Genomic DNA, 18,178 nt, shown 5'->3' with positions numbered 1-18,178 from the left:
CAGCTTATGTTTGGCATACAAGTATTTACTTTCAAAAACTAACTGAGAACTGTGATTGGGGAGTGTTGATATTGGTGAACAAATGGCAAAGCACCTATGCATGTGTGTATCACCAGCCCTTTTTTGCCAAAGCTTTCCAGAGCAGAGTTTGACATTCTCTATAAACACATAGTGCTAATGTCACACAAGCAACCCATTTGTAGTAGGGTCTGCTACTGAATCCTTGTTCCTGGCATTAGTACAGTAACTATTTCTTCACAAGTTGATTTATATGTGAAAAGAAGACGCCTCAAATATGGCAACTGGAAGTAGCCTTGAAAATGTTCCACAGTCTGGTTTTAGTTAGTTGAGAGCAGCTGTTTCAGTGAATGTTTGTGTCCAATTTGTAGTTCCTGGGCCATCTTGTCTGTAACAGCCCATCTGTGCAAGGCTGCTACCACGTCTGTGTTGCTTTCCCCTACCACTTCTTTCTTCTGTATTTATAAACAAAAACAAAGGTGTGACCTCGCTGGTCAGTGCTCTAGCAGCAGTTGCACTGTGTGGGCACTGCCTGCCTTCTGTGGGACATTTCTACCTGTTGCTGTCACAGCCACAGTATATTCATGCTGCTTGTTAAGTTCAGGGAATTATTTTGACATTGGCATATTGAAATGTACAATTTGTCATTAAATGGATGTATATGTAACATATTTTTGTATTTTATATGCAACCTCTGCAATATGTATTCAGCTACCTAAGCATGCAGTAGACTTATATGAAAAGAAAACCTCACCCATGCCCCAAAAGATGCTCAATTGTAAATAAATGCTGCATGGCCTGGCCTGGTCTTTTGAAGTAGTGCTTTTAATTTTTGCTGGTTTTGTAGGAAAATAATCCAATTGCCATGGTATTGACTATACTGAAATGGGCCTCATTACCTACCATATTCTGAACTAAGTCTAATTAATAGAAATTGCTGCCTTAAGTGTCTGGAAGTTCCAAGACAGTCTGAACTACTGCTGCAAGATACTTAAAGAGAAGTTACTGAAAGATAATGATTGTCTAATAAAGGTGACTCCAGATGAGCATGTGCAAACAGTAAGAAGTTCTCCTTTGATCAAGATGAATACACATGGCTGTGGATATACTGATGCAGGATTATGGACATGCTCTGTAGTAAACTGCCAAGATAAGGCTGAAAGTGAGAGTTGTCTTGCTTATTTCCAGTAGCAGCTAACCAGCCTAAAGCTAGCTAGCTATTCCCCTCACAAGGCATGGAAATAAAAAGCCTTTCAAACAATGGTATTTATGGAAAATTTCAAGAGTTGCTTTATCAATTAAAATGTTTTGGTTATTTTGGGAAGGATGGTATGATCAGAAGTTGTTTTTTTTTTAAATACTTTTATTTATTTGAGAGAGGGAGAGAGAAGGGGCCAGCCACCAGCCCCTGCAAACGAACTCCAGATGGATGCCGCACCTTGTGCATGTGGCTTACATGGGTCCTAGGGAGTCCAACCAAGGTCCTTTGGTTTCCCAGGCAAGCGCCTTAACCACTATGCCATCTCTCCAGCCCATATTTTTATTTATTTGAGTGACCAAAGGGTGTTTTTTTGTGTGAAATTTTGAGAAGAATGAGACATAAAGACATGAACAAAGAACAGTCATAAGTGAAGAGCCTGGGGACCCCTCTGCCACAGTGTCTGGGTGGGAGACAGCTGTGAGAGGGTGTGGGTCAGGCACAGACCACTCAGTGTAAGTGGTAGAGGGAGGGTGTGGTGGTTAGTGGTCATTTGTTAGTTAGTACAGACTCTAGCAGAGTTTATGACCTGCAGACTGTTTGGCTCCCAACTTCCTGCTGTGTATAGTTTGCTGCTGCGCAAGATGAAGAGTTTTTCACCCAGGTCTTTTGGATGACTTAGGTTCCACAACGTCCTTTCTACCACAGGGTGTTTTACTGTTGGTAAGGGTCAGAAAGTGCTAGGGCAGTGCCTGCCTCCCCCAGTTCTCTACTTCCAATGCCCTGTTTGTTTACCCCAAGCTAATAAACTAAGAATACTCCTTCATTTGGATGTTTGCTGTCCTTGGGGCCTAGACTGGGATCTTGAGTGAGCAGGAATTTACCTTGCCCTCAGGTCACAAAGCTTATTGTTGCCCGTAGTAGTGACCCACTGCATGGGAGGAAGGGAGACTGCTAAAGTGAGGGCAACTCCTACATAGCAGCATACTTTGGCCTGCCCTCAGCCAGTGTGCTCCACCAACAGTGGGGGCAGGAATCAAAATGGTCTACTGCTGTGACCCACTCCTGCCACCTCCAGACCTGGTGAATTCTACTGGAAGAAGAATGTCAGCTTAAAAACAAGGTTGAGAAGTTGGGCGTGGGTGGTGCACGCCTTTAATCCCAGCACTCTGGAGGCAGAGGTAGGATCGCTGTGAGTTGGAGGCCAGCCTGAGACTACATAGTGAATTCCGGGTCAGCCTGGGCTAGAATGAGACTCTACCAAGAAAAACCAAACCAAACAACAAAAAACAAAACACACAAGGTTGAGGAATTACTGTATTCCTATAGCAACAACCATATGCATTCATGACCCTCAGGGACATGATTAAGTGAATAAATATAGAGACCTCTGGTTCCAAAAGGGAACTGAGATTCAGACTAAAGGAATGGAGAATGTGTCCAAGGAAATTTTGACAGAAATTTCCCCAAATCTAGTAAAAGAAATGGACATCCAAGGACAGGGAGTATTTAGAGCCCGAAGTAGACAGGGCTAGTAGCTCTATGTCATAGTTAAAATGACAATACAGAGCAAATAAAGACTACTGACCACAGAGAAGCCTTGAAAACACATCAGGACAACAGCAGACCTTTCAGCAGAAACCCTAAAGGACAACAGAAGTGGATGTACTTCAAACCCTGAAGAAAACAAGTGCCCACCAAGATTACTGTATCCAGGAAAGTTACTGTTTAAAATCAAAGGAAATAAAGACCTTTTTTGAGAAGCATAAACTAAAACAATGTGTGATCACTGAGCCAGAATTACAGATGAAGGATGCAAGCACAAGAGTTTGGGAAAGACTCTTACTAGAAGAGTTGATAATCCAGGTGTGGTGTATGCCTGTAGTTCCAGCACTAGGGAGGCAGAGGTAGGTATATTGCTCCAAGTTCAAGGCTATCCAGGACTATATATAGCAAACTGCCCTTCCTCCTTAAAAAATTAACAACTGAGAACAAGGAAAGAAATATTCACTCAGTAAACCAATAAACCTGTAAGAGAGGGGAGAAATTGGTGTTGGCCTTTTAATAACCATAAATGTCAATAGTGTTAACAATCCAGTTAAACATTCAGATGGTCTCTCATTAAAAGAAACAAGATTTGGGCCAGAGGGGTGGCTTAGCAGTTAAGGCATTTGCCTGCAAAGCTAAAGGACCCAGGTTCAATTCCCCAGGATGCACGTTAGCCAGATGCACAAGGGGGTGTGGGTGGCTCTGGCACGCCCATTCTCTCTCTGCCAAATAACTAAATAAAAATAAAATATTTTTTAAAAACCAGATCTGTTTCTGCCTACAAGAAATTCACGTCACTGGTAATAACAAAGATGGACAAAGTAAAAAGATAGAAAATGGCATTCCAAATAAAGGAGTCTTTACTTTCAGGTGAGTGTATATAACTCATCTGAAAAAGCAGGCACCAAGCTAAAATAACTCAGAAAGGACAAAAGTCACTATACTCAAAGGAAAAATTCCTCAAGAAGATATGATTGAAAATATTCACTGAACATTGTTAGAACTAATTTCAGAAGGTAATACTGTATCTTAAGGGATATGTAGCTCACTCTCTCTTTTTGAGGTAGGGTCTCAGTATACCTTAGGCTGGCCTCAAATTTACAATGATCCTCCTTCTGCTTCCTGAGTGCTGGGATTAAAAGTGTCTCGCCATGCCCGGCAATACCCTTTTATTAGATAGATTATTCAGACTAAAAAAACTTCAGAGTTAAATTGCACCATACATCAAATGGTCTTAAAAGATTATCTGTAGAATATTCCTTCCAAAAGCTACCAGAATACAGCTGTCCATGCAGCTTTCTCTAAAATAGATCACATTTTAGGACAAAAGCAAGTCTTTACAAAGACAGAATATTGAAACAATTTCATCAGGGGATAATAGAATAAGACTGGAATTCAGTAGCTGGGGAAAAGCTACAGAAACTGAACATGTGGTAATCGAACTATGTACTTTTGAATGTGTGTGTCATTGAAGAACTCGGGGATGACTTAAAATCTTAGATTCAAATGAAAGTGAAAATCCAGAACCTGCGGAATATAGTGAATATGGCTCTAAGAGGGATGATTACATATTATTATATAATGAATGATTACATTTTAAAAATCCAGAAAGGGGTGCTGAAGAGACAGCTCAGCACTTAAAGACATTTGCTTGTAATACCTGATGGACTGGGTACGATTCCCTAGTACCATATAAAGAAAGGCCAGATGCACAAAATGGTGCATGTACCTGGAATTCATTTATAGTGGCAGGAGGCTTGGCATGTTATTCTCCCTGCATCATTCTGTCTGTCTCTCTGTGTCTTAAATAAATAAATAAATAAAAGCTATTAAAAATTCAGAAAGATTTCAACAAATAATAAATGCACCGTAGAAATACAAGAACAAGCCAAACCCAAAATTGGTAGAATGAAATAAAGAGCACAGCACAATTTGATGAAATGGAGGCTAAAAGAATAATACAAAAGGCCAATGAAAAGATAATTCTTTGAAAATAGACTCAAATAGTAAAATTGGTGATAAAATAGAGTTTGTTACAAGAGATGATTTCAATCCAAATGACCATTGGTGAATCTTTTGAAAACATTACAATAAATTGGGTAATCTAAAAGAAATGGATAAATATCTAGATATGTGACATTCCAAAGTTGGACAGGGAATATAAACTGCCCAGATCAATAACAAGTAGTGAAATCAAAGCAGTAATAGTCTCCCAACAAAGAAAAGCTCAGAATCAGTTGGATTCATTGCTGAATTCTAACAGACCTTTAACAAAAAGGTAATTCCAGTACTGTTCAAACTATTCCATAAAGATAAAAATGAAGGACTGGAGAGATGGTTTAGTGGTTAAGGTGTTTGCCTGCAAAGCCAAAGGACCCAGGTTTGACTCTCCAGGACCCATGTAAGCCAGATGTATAAAAGGGTGCACACATCTGGAATTCGTTTGCAATGGCTGGAGGCCCTGGTGCACCCATTCTCTTTCTACCTGACTATTTCTGTTTCTCTCTCTCTCTCAAATAATAATAAAAAAAGATAAAAGTGAAATGCTTCGTAACTCATTCTACAAAGCCAGTAGTACTTGGATACCCAAATCACATAAGGACAACAAAAACAAAAAATCTACAGGCAATGTCCATAATAAACACAGATGCAAAAATCCTCAATAAAATATTTGTAAATTGAATTCGACAAATTAAAAGTTCATTCACCCACTATTTTGGGGGGGCGGGGCTCAAGGTAGGGTCTCAGTCTAGTTCAGGCTGACCTGGAATTCACTATGTAGTCTCAGGGTGGCCTCAAACTCATGGCGATCCTCCTACTTCTCTGCCTCCCAAGTGCTAGGATTAAAGGCATGCACCAGCACACTTGGCTAGTGATACAATCTTAACTCTGTACTACTCTGAGTATCAATTTCTCCACCCCTGAAAGGATACACATATCTGCACTATCTTCCCGCCAGGAGCAACAGGAAGTTTAAATAAGAGTCTCTATGTGAAAGTGACATGAAACCAGGAAGAGCTTCACGGATAGGAACTGTTATTTCTCTCTCCTTTCTCTCTAGAGAAAGTGAAACAGTGCATGTGTGAGCAGCAAAGAGTGGACTGGAAAGATGGCTCAGCTATTAAGGGGCTTGCCTGCATAGCCTAACAACCTGGGTTCCATTGCCCAGGACCCATGTAAAGTCAGATGCACAAAGGAGCACATGAATCGAGTTTGCAGTGGCTGGAAGCCCTGGCACACTCATTCTATATCTCTCTGCTTGCAAATAAATAAAAATTTTAGAATAAATAAAAAATTAATACACTAAGATCCCAGCTCTATTCCTGGAGTACATGAATGGCTCAGTGAATGCAAATTAATAAATAGAATATAGCACATGAATATATTAAAAAATGTAAGAAAAGTCCTTGTACAAAATCAAATATCTGGGCTGGAGAGATGGTTTAATGGTTAAGGCGCATGCTTGTGAAGCCTAAAGACCCTGGTTTGGTTTTCCAGGTCCCATGTAAGCCAGATGCACATGAGTCTGGAGTTTGTTTGCAGTGGCTGGAGGCCCTGGCATGGCCATTCTCCCCTCCCCCTCTCCCTCTTTCTGTCTCTAATTAATAAATAAAAATAAAATCTTAAAAATTCAAATATCCATCTATCATAAAGACCATGAAGAAACTAGGGATAGGATCATGCTTCAACACGATGAGGACCATGTGCATTATAGTCAGCATTGTACATACTGGAGAAACACTGAATGCATCTCTCCTCATCAGGAATGGGACAAGGATGCCTCCTTTCTCCATTCATTCAACATGCTGGTTGAATTATTAGTCACAGCAGTAAAGCAGGGAAGAAAATACAAGTGGGAAAGAAAAGCAAAATATCCCTATCTGTATATATTAATGAACCTTTACTTCAAACTCCTCAAGACTCCACCAGAAAACTTTTCTGATAAACATGTTGAAAAGTAGCATGATACAAACACAAAACCCAGCAGCTTTTCTATATATCAATAAGGACAAAATGAGCAAGAAATCAAGAAAATAATTAACTCATTATAGCAAAAAAGAAAAAAGGAAACCAGAACAACAACAAAGAAAAACAAGAACTAGAAATAAACCTAACCAAAGAGATGAGAGCCCTCTATAGTGAAAATTATAAACACTGAAAAAGACATTGAAAACTTGGGAAATGAAACAACCTCTCATGTTCATGGATCAGCAGAATTAATATAATAAAAATAACCACATTCCCAATGGTAATGTAACATTTATATTTAGTGTGATTCTCTGCCAAAATGCTATTTACATTCTTCACAGAACTATAAACAATTCTAAGGGTTGGAGAGATGGCTCAGCTTGCTTTAGAAAGCCTGTCAGCCCAGGTTCAATTCCCCAGTACCCACATATGGCCACATGCACAGAGTGGTGCATGCATCTGGAGCTCGTTTGCAGTGGTAAGGTCCTATGTTGTGCCCATTCTCTCTGTGCTTGCAAATCAAGGTGGATTTTAAAAAGAAATGTCTACCATTTTGCCATTAAAACCAAATCACTTGTCTCTCTTCTATTGGTCTGTGTTGCTATTAAATGGAGGACCTGTTTTTTATTTTATTTTTTACTTATTTATAAGAGAGAGAGAGAGAGAGAGAGAGAGAATGGGTGCACCAGGGTCTCCAGCCACTGCAAATGAACTCCAGATATATGCTCTCACCTTGTGCATCCAGCTTATGTGGGTATTGTGGAATTGAGCCTCCAACCAGGGTCCTTAGGCTTCATAGGCAATGCTTAACCTCTTGGCCATCTCTTCAGCCCTAGAGGATCTGTTATTGATATGCTTGCTTTCAGGTCTGGATTTTGACCTCCAAATCCCAAATGTCCTGGAGCTTGCTTTTTATTGTCACTTTCTTTTTTTCTAAAAAAAAATCATGTGTATTCATTGCACACAGCAGTGTGTTACATAATGACATTTTCATATAAGTACATAATGTACCTTGAGTTGGTGGTGCTGTTTGGGAGGTTTATGGATCCTCTGGAAGGTGAAGCTTTGCTGGAGGATGTGGGTTGCTGGGAGTGGCTTGGTGCAGGGAGCGGCTACAGACGCCATTACAAGATGGCGCTGACTTCCTGCTGAGAGTGGTGACGAACAACCCCCTAATTGGTCATATCCTGGCGACAGTCTTGCTTGATGCTGCGTGTGCACATGATGTAATGCATCCTGGGCCTATCCCGTGGCCCTGGGTGGTGGGTGAGCAGGTGGCGGCCAATCCGTAGGTGTCTTGTAGTATTACACCCTATAAAAGCAGCTACACTCCTGCGCCCCGGCCCCTTCGCCATCAACTTTCCTGTTAACCAAGAGGCTCTCCAATAAAGTGTGATCGAGAAGGATCTTTGTTTGCTGGTCGTTCTTATCCTGTTGGTCAGGGAGTTCGCAGCAAAGTGGTGCTGATACCCGGGACGCCAGGTGCCAGAAGGGCATCGGGCGAGGGGCCGAAGAGGATCCAGAACTTGACACACGGAGAGGAAGACCGCGGTAAGTTACCCCAGTCATGCTAGATCTATTGACGGACCCGTATTTTATTCTTGCCATTTGGCTTCTTGTGTGGTTTCTCCTTCTTGTTTTGTGTTGCTGTTGCTGTGAACCTGAGGGGAGTGTCGCTGCTTAGGTGAGGACAAACCTCGCAGCACGGAATCGAAAATAAAAGACCTTGGTAGATAACAAGGTTTTTCGATCTGTCACTCACTGTATTGCTTCTTTTGTTAGGCGGATAAATCGCTGGTAGATAACAGCGTGCGCCATGGGCAATTCTCAGAGTACAAACTTTGCACCCAATAATTTTGTCCAACCCATAAAAGAATTGCTTAAGCAGAGGGACATTAAGATCTCATCCGCGACCGTTAAGAAAATAGTCAGAAACCTAGATGAGATCGCACCATGGTTAGTGGTGTCGGGTGATCTTTCCCTCCTTATGTGGGAGAAGCTGGGTCGCGATTTAGAACGGGCAAAGGAGGAGGATAGAATAGGAAAAGGCACGATGCCATTCTGGCGCCTTATCCATTCTTGTTTAAGTAAAGGAAACCACATAGAAATCATTAAAAGGGGACGAGAAGCTCTAGCAAGACATCAGGATAGTCTTTCTGAGTCTGATTCAGGGGAGTCAAAAGTTAGGCCTAAGAAAAAAGGAGATATAAAGAAGGAGAAACATATACAAGATAAAGATAAAAGCCTGCAGGAGGAGCTTGAAGAGATGGGGGAAATAAGTCATCACTTGCCTGAGAAAGGGACTAAAGGGACCTTTACCAGGCTGTATCCCCCTATTGAAGAGCTTGTACGTTTAAGTGTTTTTGAGACAGATGAGGAAATCACCTCCAACTCAGACCTAGAGGAGGAGGAGGAGGAAGAACCATTACAAAAGGGGGGGGGGAAGGAATCAAGGAAGTCACAAAAGGGCACTATTCATCTCTGCCTAGGCGCCCCCTACTAACGAAAGGAAAGCAGGCCCAAGGGGGTGGATCTCTGCAATTAATAGAGCCGTCTGCACCTCCCCCCTATAACTCTGCTAGAGACACATGCCGCTTCATAAAACCAAAAACATGGTCGCGGCTAGTCTCAGTTTTCCCTGTATTTGAGGATCCAGTGACCCATCAGAGGAGGTATGATCCAATTCCTTACAGACAATTAAAAGACTTAGTTCAAGCAGCAAAAGACTTTGGCCCAGCTGCGGATTATACTGTTGCACTATTGCGCAGGATTGCTACAGATCCTTTAACTCCCACTGATTGGATAGAATTGGGTAAAGCTTGCCTTACAAAAGGCCAATTTTTAGAGTGGAAAGCCATAGTTATAGACAATGCTCAGGAACAGGCTAGGCGAAATATTGAGAGTGGACATCCAGAATGGACAGTGGATATGCTTTTGGGGCTTGGCCCTCACATGGCTAACCAAGTTAATTTCCCAATTGAAGTTTACCAACAAATTAATAATGTTCACTATTGGGCCTGGAAGGAAGTCCCTAATAAAGGGGAAGTAGCCGGTAACCTGACTAAAATTATACAGGGTCCCACCGAACCTTTTGCAGATTTTGCCGCCAGACTGGTGGCTGCCGCAGAAAAAACCATTGGAGCTGCAGATCATACTATGCCTTTTGTATTACAGTTGATCTATGAACAGAGTACAAAAGAGTGCCAGCGAGCCATAAACCCCGTTAGACAACTGGGATTGGAAGCTTGGGTAAAAGCTTGCCGGGAGATAGGGGGACCACTCTCTAATGCTGGCCTGGCTGCCGCAGTCCTCGCAGCCACTAAGTCCCAACAGGCTCAGAAAAATAAAGGGTGCTTTAAATGTGGGCAGCTAGGAGACTTTAGACGCCAATGCCCCAGAGCTGAACAATCCGCCCCGCCAGTAAAGGAGGGGTGGAAGCAGAGGCCGCCGGGTACCTGTCCGAGATGTAAGAAGGGCAAACATTGGGCAAATGAGTGCAGGTCAGTAAGAGATATTAATGGTCTACCTGTACCCCCCCTTCAATCTACTCAGGACCAAAAAAACGGGATGAAGGGCCCCCGTCCCCAGGGCCCTCAAATTTATGGGGCACTCCAAACTCAAACACCAGCACTGGGCCCGCCTCCGTCCTCTCATGCAGAAGAGCCACGTCAGGCTCCGCAGGGCTGGACCTCTGTGCCGCCTCCGGAATGGTCCTAACCCCTGAGATGGGAATCCAAGTTCTGGAGACGGATGTCTGTGGCCCTTTAAATAAAGATACTGTGGGGCTTCTTCTGGGACGGTCATCATCAACTCTAAAAGGGCTAATTGTCTTTCCTGGAGTCATTGACCCTGACTTTACCGGTGTCATTAAAATTCTTTGCCACTCCCCTTATGGGGCGATCTCTGTTGCGCCGGGAGATCGTGTTGCTCAGCTATTGATCCTACCCTCTACCCACTCACAGTTCTTCGCCGTACAAACAGAGAGAGGAACAGGATGCCTTGGATCCTCGGGAGTGGATCTGGCTTGCCTTTCATGGGAATTAGATCAGAGGCCTCTTTTGCAATTAACTATTGAGGGCAAGATATTTTCTGGTTTAGTTGATACAGGTGCGGACAGAAGTATTATTAAATTAGACTCCTGGCCAAAGTCTTGGCCCCTCCAAAGATCCTCTCAAACTCTTCAAGGGTTAGGCTATGCAGAGACCCCCCAAATGAGTACAAAAGAACTAACTTGGGCTACCGATGAGGGACAAAAGGGAAAAATACAACCTTTTGTTTTAGCAGTCCCTATCAACTTGTGGGGGAGAGATGTCCAATCTCAGCTGCGCCTCCGCTTGACTAATGATTATTCAGAGGCTAGTAAAAATATGATGAAAATACAGGGCTTTGTCCCAGAACAGGGGCTAGGAAAGTTCCTTCAGGGGCGCCCTGATCCAATTATTCCCAAAGAAAAATTAGACCGTAGTGGATTGGGTTTTTCTTAGGGGCCGTTGAAAATGCTGCTTCCAAAAGAATTCAGGTGCCCATCCCTTGGTTAACTAACAAGGCGGTTTGGGTCCCTCAATGGCCCCTATCACAAGAAAAATTGGAAGCTGCAAAACAGTTAGTACAGGAACAGGTAGATCTGGGCCATCTGGAACCCTCTGTTTCTCCCTGGAATACTCCAATATTTGTGATTAAAAAACAGTCAGGTAAATGGAGGTTACTCCATGACCTAAAGGCAGTCAATGCTCAAATGCAGGTTCTGGGACCTGTTCAGAGAGGCCTGCCGGCACTCTCTGCCTTGCCCAGAGGTTGGCCAGTAATGGTCCTAGACATTAAGGATTGTTTCTTTTCCATATCACTCTGCCCACAAGACAGGGAACGTTTTGCTTTCACTCTTCCTTCAGTTAACCATGAAAGGCCGGATGCTCGTTTCCAATGGCATGTACTGCCACAGGGAATGGCTAATAGTCCTACTATGTGCCAATTATTTGTGGACACAGCCTTGGCCTCTGTCTGTCAAGAGTTCCCTTCTCTCCGTATGATTCATTATATGGATGATATTTTGTTGACAGCCCCTGAGTTAACAGTTTTACATGCCTCTTTTCAACGAGCTGTGAAGACATTAGAGAGTCATGGCTTGCTGATAGCCCCTGAGAAGGTTCAACAGACAGATTCTGTTACTTTTCTGGGGACCGTCATTGGCCCTCATTCTGTGGGGCCACAGAAGATGTGTATACGGACCTCTCATTTACATACACTCAATGATTTTCAAAAGCTGCTGGGAGACATTAATTGGCTGAGAGGTTTCCTTCATGTGCCTCGCTCGGAATTGCTGCCTCTTTTTTCTATTCTTGAAGGCAACCCTGATGTCTCCTCTCCTCGTACGCTTACACAGCCTGCCCGTAAGGCCCTTACTAAGATTGAAGAGGCGCTTAGTAAAGCACAACTTGATAGATTTGATCCATCTAAACCATTACTTTTATGTGTCCTTAAGACTAAGGATGTCCCTACAGGGGTACTTTGGCAGGAGGGACCGCTGTTGTGGCTTCATGGACACTCTTTAGGGGCTCGCACTCTTCAGTATTTCCCACAGTTGGTAGCTCAGCAGGCCTGTTTGGGGCTTAAGTATTGCTTAGTACATTTTGCAAAATTGCCTGATAAACTTATCATTCCCTACACTAAGGAACAAGTCCAAATTTTGTGTGGCACAGTAGATGATTGGAGCATTCTTATGTGCGCCTTTCCAAATGTCATAGATAATCATTACCCAAAGAGCCCTATTTTGTCTTTTGTTGAAAACAATTTGGTTTACTTTCCTAAAATCACTGTTCAGGAGCCTATTACATCAGCCCCTGCCATCTTTACTGATGGCTCAAAGTCTGGTCATGGGGCCTACCTGGTACAGGGATCGGAGCCTATAGTAAGAATGTTCAGACCTGACTCTCCTCAGATTGTTGAATGCTTAATAGTCTTGGAGGTATTTCAGACATTCCCCACTTCCTTTAATTTGTTTACAGATTCCTTGTATGTGGCCAATGCAGTGGCTAATTTAGAGATCGCAGCTTCAGTTCGCTCCTCTAGTCTAGTGTCTAATATTCTTTTACAACTTCAATCTTTAATTCTACAACGAACTTGCCCATTTTATGTTTCTCATATCCGAGCCCATTCCTTGCTGCCTGGACCCCTGTCACAGGCTAATGACCTGGTAGATCGGGCTACCAGGCTGGCCATGGTTTCCTTAGGAGATCCTAAGGCTTCAGCTATAGAATTTCATAGATTATATCATGTGCCTGCAAATACTTTAAGACTCAAATTTCTCATTTCCAGAAACGAGGCTCGAAACATTGTAAAGTCTTGTCAATCTTGTGTTACCTTTTTGCCTTCCCCACATGTGGGCGTCAACCCTTTGGCAAATGGATGTAACACATCTTCCAGAGTTTGGAAGATTAAAATACCTACATGTTTCAGTGGACACATGCTCCGGTATTATTTTTGCCTCACCATTGGCAGGCGAAAAGGCCTCTCATGTAAAGACTCACTGCCTAGAGGCCTGGGCTGCTTGGGGAAAGCCACGCCATTTAAAAACTGATAATGGCCCAGCATACACATCTGCTGGTTTTCGAGCCTTTTGTGCGCAAATGCAGGTAACCCACACCACTGGCCTTCCTTATAACCCACAGGGCCAGGGAATAGTAGAAAGAGCTAATAAGACCTTAAAAGCTCTTTTATTTAAACAAAAAAGAGGGATAGCTGAGGACGCTACTCCCAAGGAAAGAATATCTTTAGCTCTTTTTACACTCAATTTTTTAATTTTGGATTTCAATGGTGACAGCGCAGCTGATAGACATGGAAAATCTCTAACTTCTGTGCTGAAAGAAATGGTGATGTGGAAAGACGTCTTGGATAATAAATGGAAAGGACCGGATCTTGTGATATTAAGATCCAGGGGAGCTGTTTGTGTTTTTCCACAGGACCAAGATTCTCCGCATTGGGTTCTGGCTCGCTTGGTGAAAACAATTATCCGACCCCAACAGGAGGCTCCTGGAGACGGAGATGCCTACCAGGATGGAGAGAAGGATGGAGAAAAGGAGAGCCTTATTGATGATCCTCATCCTGTGCCTGGAATGTAGGGGAGAACAGCGTTGGGGCATTATGTCTGCATTTCCCAAACCCATGCCAGTATACCACTCCGCTGTGGGTTTTCCCCGTTTCTTTACAACACAGAAGGAACTGGGTCTCCCCATGGTGAGGAAAGACACCTTTTCCGTTTCTATCGGAGAACAGCGGAGTTTCCAGGCATCGGGGACATTGTGCTTTACGCTTGATCCAACTTATGAGGACTGTATGGTCTTAAAGAAACAAGCCTTTGCTTGGTTCCATGGGGACATGATTTGGGAAAGAAATGACCAACAGAGACGTAATGATTGGTATGGTCCAGAGAATAAGACTTCCCAATATAAATTTGGTAACTATACCTATACTGAATTGGCAATCTGGCTTAATGGAACATTTCTGGTTGGTGTAAACATATCAGACAAAGCATACCAACCACGACTTGCTCCTCATTGTTGGGGAAGTGATGAAGGGGAACCCTGGCGGTGGTCTGACTGTCAGTCTACCGGTGTTGGCTGGACTAGTAAGGGAAAACTCTTTAATTTCTCCCCGACATGAGGGGTCCCCATCCCTATCCGGCCTTATGGACTGGGGGATTTTTCAGACAAGATAGAAGGTATAATCCATTTTCAAAGTGGATTTTGTGTGGAACAAATGGAAGCTGTACTGATTTCACACCTTTTGTGTTATTACAGGGAGGACAAGTTGCTTGTAATAATGTGACTGCAGTCTTTAGTGAGAAGGAGCAGGTGGTAGAGGAAGCTGATGAGAACTGGGGTGCTTTATACAAAACTATCAACACCACAGGGGGAATTATGAGCATTGGACATGGGTGCCAAACTAACGCAAGAAATGCTACTTTCTCCCCGGCACCAGTTTGCGTTCACCCACCGTTTATGTTTGTCCTCAGTAATTCCTCCTTTAGTAGTTGCTCCAGTACCTCCTGCCTCTTGTCCCAATGCTGGGATGCTCCAAAGTTTAAGAATGCTATGGTCCTTAGGGTCCCTCGCTGGGTCCCTGTGCCTGTGGAAGCTCCCAGCACGCTGACTTTATTTAGGAAAAAAAGGGATTTTGGCATCACAGCAGCAGTTATAGCAGCCGTGGCCGCAATAGCTGCTGCCGCTACTGCGGCGGGTGTGGCCATAGCTTCCTCAGTACAGACGGCTGAAACTTTGAATAACTTGGCTACTTCTACCTCAGAGGCCTTAGACACTTAGACAGCTTTAAATTCTCACTTAAAGGGTGGTATCCAAATTTTAAACCAAAGAATAGATTTAGTCCAAGAACAGGTTGATATCCTTTGGCAGCTAGCTCAGCTGGGATGTGAATGGAAGTATAATGCATTGTGTGTTACTAGTGTCCCTTATGAAAACTGCACCAGAGCTGCTAATCTGTCTCGTAGTTTGTCGCTAGCCCTCTCGCAAAATTGGTCTAAGGAATTTGATCGGGAATTGGAGGAATTAAGACAAGCTATAGTACATATTAACTCCACACGAGTGGATCTTAGCTTGGCAAAAGGCTTTACTTCTTGGATATCATTCTCCTATTTCAAGGAATGGGTAGGAACTGGAATGTTTCTGGTGTGCTGCTTAGGAGGGTGTGTGCTTTGCCTATGGTTGGTCTGTCGCCTGCGAACCCAAACTAGGAGAGATAAAATGGTCATTTCACAAGCGCTCGCTGCCTTAGAATGTGGCTCCTCTCCCCAAATCTGGCTGGCAGCCTTAAAGGGAAAATAGCTCCCCTGGCCCTTGCACCCTCGGGGTCTCAGAGTACCCATTGCACAAGGATGGGCCGGAATATGGTAGCTTTCGTTTGACCGCCGCCTTTGCACTCTCAGGGGACCTGTCCCATTGCACTGAGGAAGGGGAGGTTGGACTTCTTCCCTTGATCGGTCAACACATCATAAGGTGCGGACCTGATCGGGAAGGCATGTTTTCTATTTACGCTTGGCCATTTTATTAAACAAAAAAGGGGGAGCTGCAGGGAGCGGCTACAGACGCCATTACAAGATGGCGCTGACTTCCTGCTGAGAGTGGTGACGAACAACCCCCTAATTGGTCATATCCTGGCGACAGTCTTGCTTGATGCTGCGTGTGCACATGATGTAATGCATCCTGGGCCTATCCCGTGGCCCTGGGTGGTGGGTGAGCAGGTGGCGGCCAATCCGTAGGTGTCTTGTAGTATTACACCCTATAAAAGCAGCTACACTCCTGCGCCCCGGCCCCTTCGCCATCAACTTTCCTGTTAACCAAGAAGCTCTCCAATAAAGTGTGATCGAGAAGGATCTTTGTTTGCTGGTCGTTCTTATCCTGTTGGTCAGGGAGTTCGCAGCAGCTTGGGTGTTATGGTCTAGCTCTGCTTGGTGCTTTTGCACTTTCTGTTTCCTTCCTGCTGATGTGAAGATGTAATGTTCCTGGCATGCTTCCTCATCATGATGAAACTTCCCTTCAAACCTGCAAGCCAAAATAAACCCCTTTCTTCCATAAACTGCTTCTGATTGTATATTTTGTTCCAGCAATGAGAGGGTAACTGATACAATTATCTTCCATGTCTCCTCATTGTAAAATTATTCTTTAATTTTTGATATTATTAAGTAATTTGGGGGAGATATCTTGATATGATATAAATATCCTCTAACTTACCCAACTTAAAACATATCTTTTTAATTATTTATTTATTTGAGAGACAGAGAGAGAGAGAATGGGCATGCCAGGGCCTCTAGCCACTGCAAGCAAACTCCAGACACATGTGTCACCTTATGTATCTGGCTTATGTGGGTACTGGGAAATTTAACCTGGGTCCTTAAGCTTTGCAGGCAAGTGCTTTAACCACTAAACCATCTCTCCAGGCCTCACTCAGCTTTTAATCTGTAGTATATATCACCTAAAATAACCTTTAACTGTGATTGTTTCTAACTAACATCATTTTTATATTTACTTTTCTTTTTAATTTGCAAGGAGAAAGAGAGAGAGAGAGGGAGAGAGAGAGAAGAGAGACAGAGAATGGGCATGCCAGGGCCTGTAGCCACTGTAAACAAACTCCAGATGCATTGGGATGGTTGGGTCTCACTCTAGCCCAGGAACTCACTCTGTAGCCTCAGGTAGGCCTCAAAGTCAGAGTGATCATCCTACCTCAGTCTCTCAAGTCTGGGACTAAAGGCGTCTGCCACCATGCTCTGGTCTTGGCTTCCAAATGACATTCCAAGCTAAAAGGAATTAAAATACCTTTGGAAGAGGAGACTAGACTTGAAGCAGTGAAAGGATTAACTGTGAGTTTCTTCTCACATTTGGATGTAAGTACCATGTGAAGGCTGAGAAGAGCATTGCATAGACACACACGACAATCTTCTGTGGACAAATTTGTGACATCTTCTTTGGAGCACCAAATTCAAAAATTATAAAAATGAACTATAATTCATACAATAAAATTAAAATGTATGAGTCCATTATGTTAGAAACAAGAATGGAAATTTCTTCCCCATCATAAAATATCAAAAAGTAAATATAGGACTGGAGAGATGGCTTAGCAGTTAAGGTGTTTGACGTGAAGTCCAAGGACCCAGGTTCAATTCCCCAGGACCCACGTAAGCCAGATGCACAAAGGGGCACATGCGTCTGGAGTTCACTTGCAGTGGCTGGAAGCCCTGGCACACCCATTCTCTCTCTGTTCCTCTTTCTCTGTCAAATAATATTTAAAAAAAAAAAAAACACTTCTGATTACTTTCTGGGACATTCAGTTTTTATTGTACTTTAAAAGGATAAACATTTTCCCCCTTAATTTCTGAAATTAAAAAATCATATATCTTAGAATTCTAGAAACATATTTCTCTATGTTCTGCTAGGTATTCTGTGTTATAATCATCTACAAAAGCACCTTAGCAGAATGAAGAAATAATAGAGAACGTGGAATAGAGAACTTTGCTTTTTCATGAGGCTCTTACAAATATTTTGGAGGACTTGCAGTTCACTTTCTGAGTCTTTAAAAAGTTTGATATAATTGGATCTTTGGGACATTATCCCTAAAGGATGTGAAGTTTTTCAAACCTCTGTCTATTATATATGCTGAACTTTAAATTGTTTAGGGACAACAAGTATTCCCAAAAACAAAATGGTTTAAATTTATACAGTATTTTGGATGTTTTCTTTGGTATTTTTAGATATGATAGATGATTATTTTGAAAGACGTGAACCACACTATTGATTTTAGATAACATTTAGTATTTTAATATGGGCATATTCATTCTTTCTTGCATATAGCTAATTTTGTGAAGTATACTATAAGGCATCATTTTATTTGGAGTTGGTAAGAGAAAATTTAGGTTGGAGAGCCATTCCCCCCCACCCGGCT

This window comes from Jaculus jaculus, chromosome 1, assembly GCF_020740685.1.
Source record: "Jaculus jaculus isolate mJacJac1 chromosome 1, mJacJac1.mat.Y.cur, whole genome shotgun sequence".
NCBI lineage: Eukaryota > Metazoa > Chordata > Mammalia > Rodentia > Dipodidae > Jaculus > Jaculus jaculus.
This window is presented reverse-complemented; position numbering follows the sequence as displayed.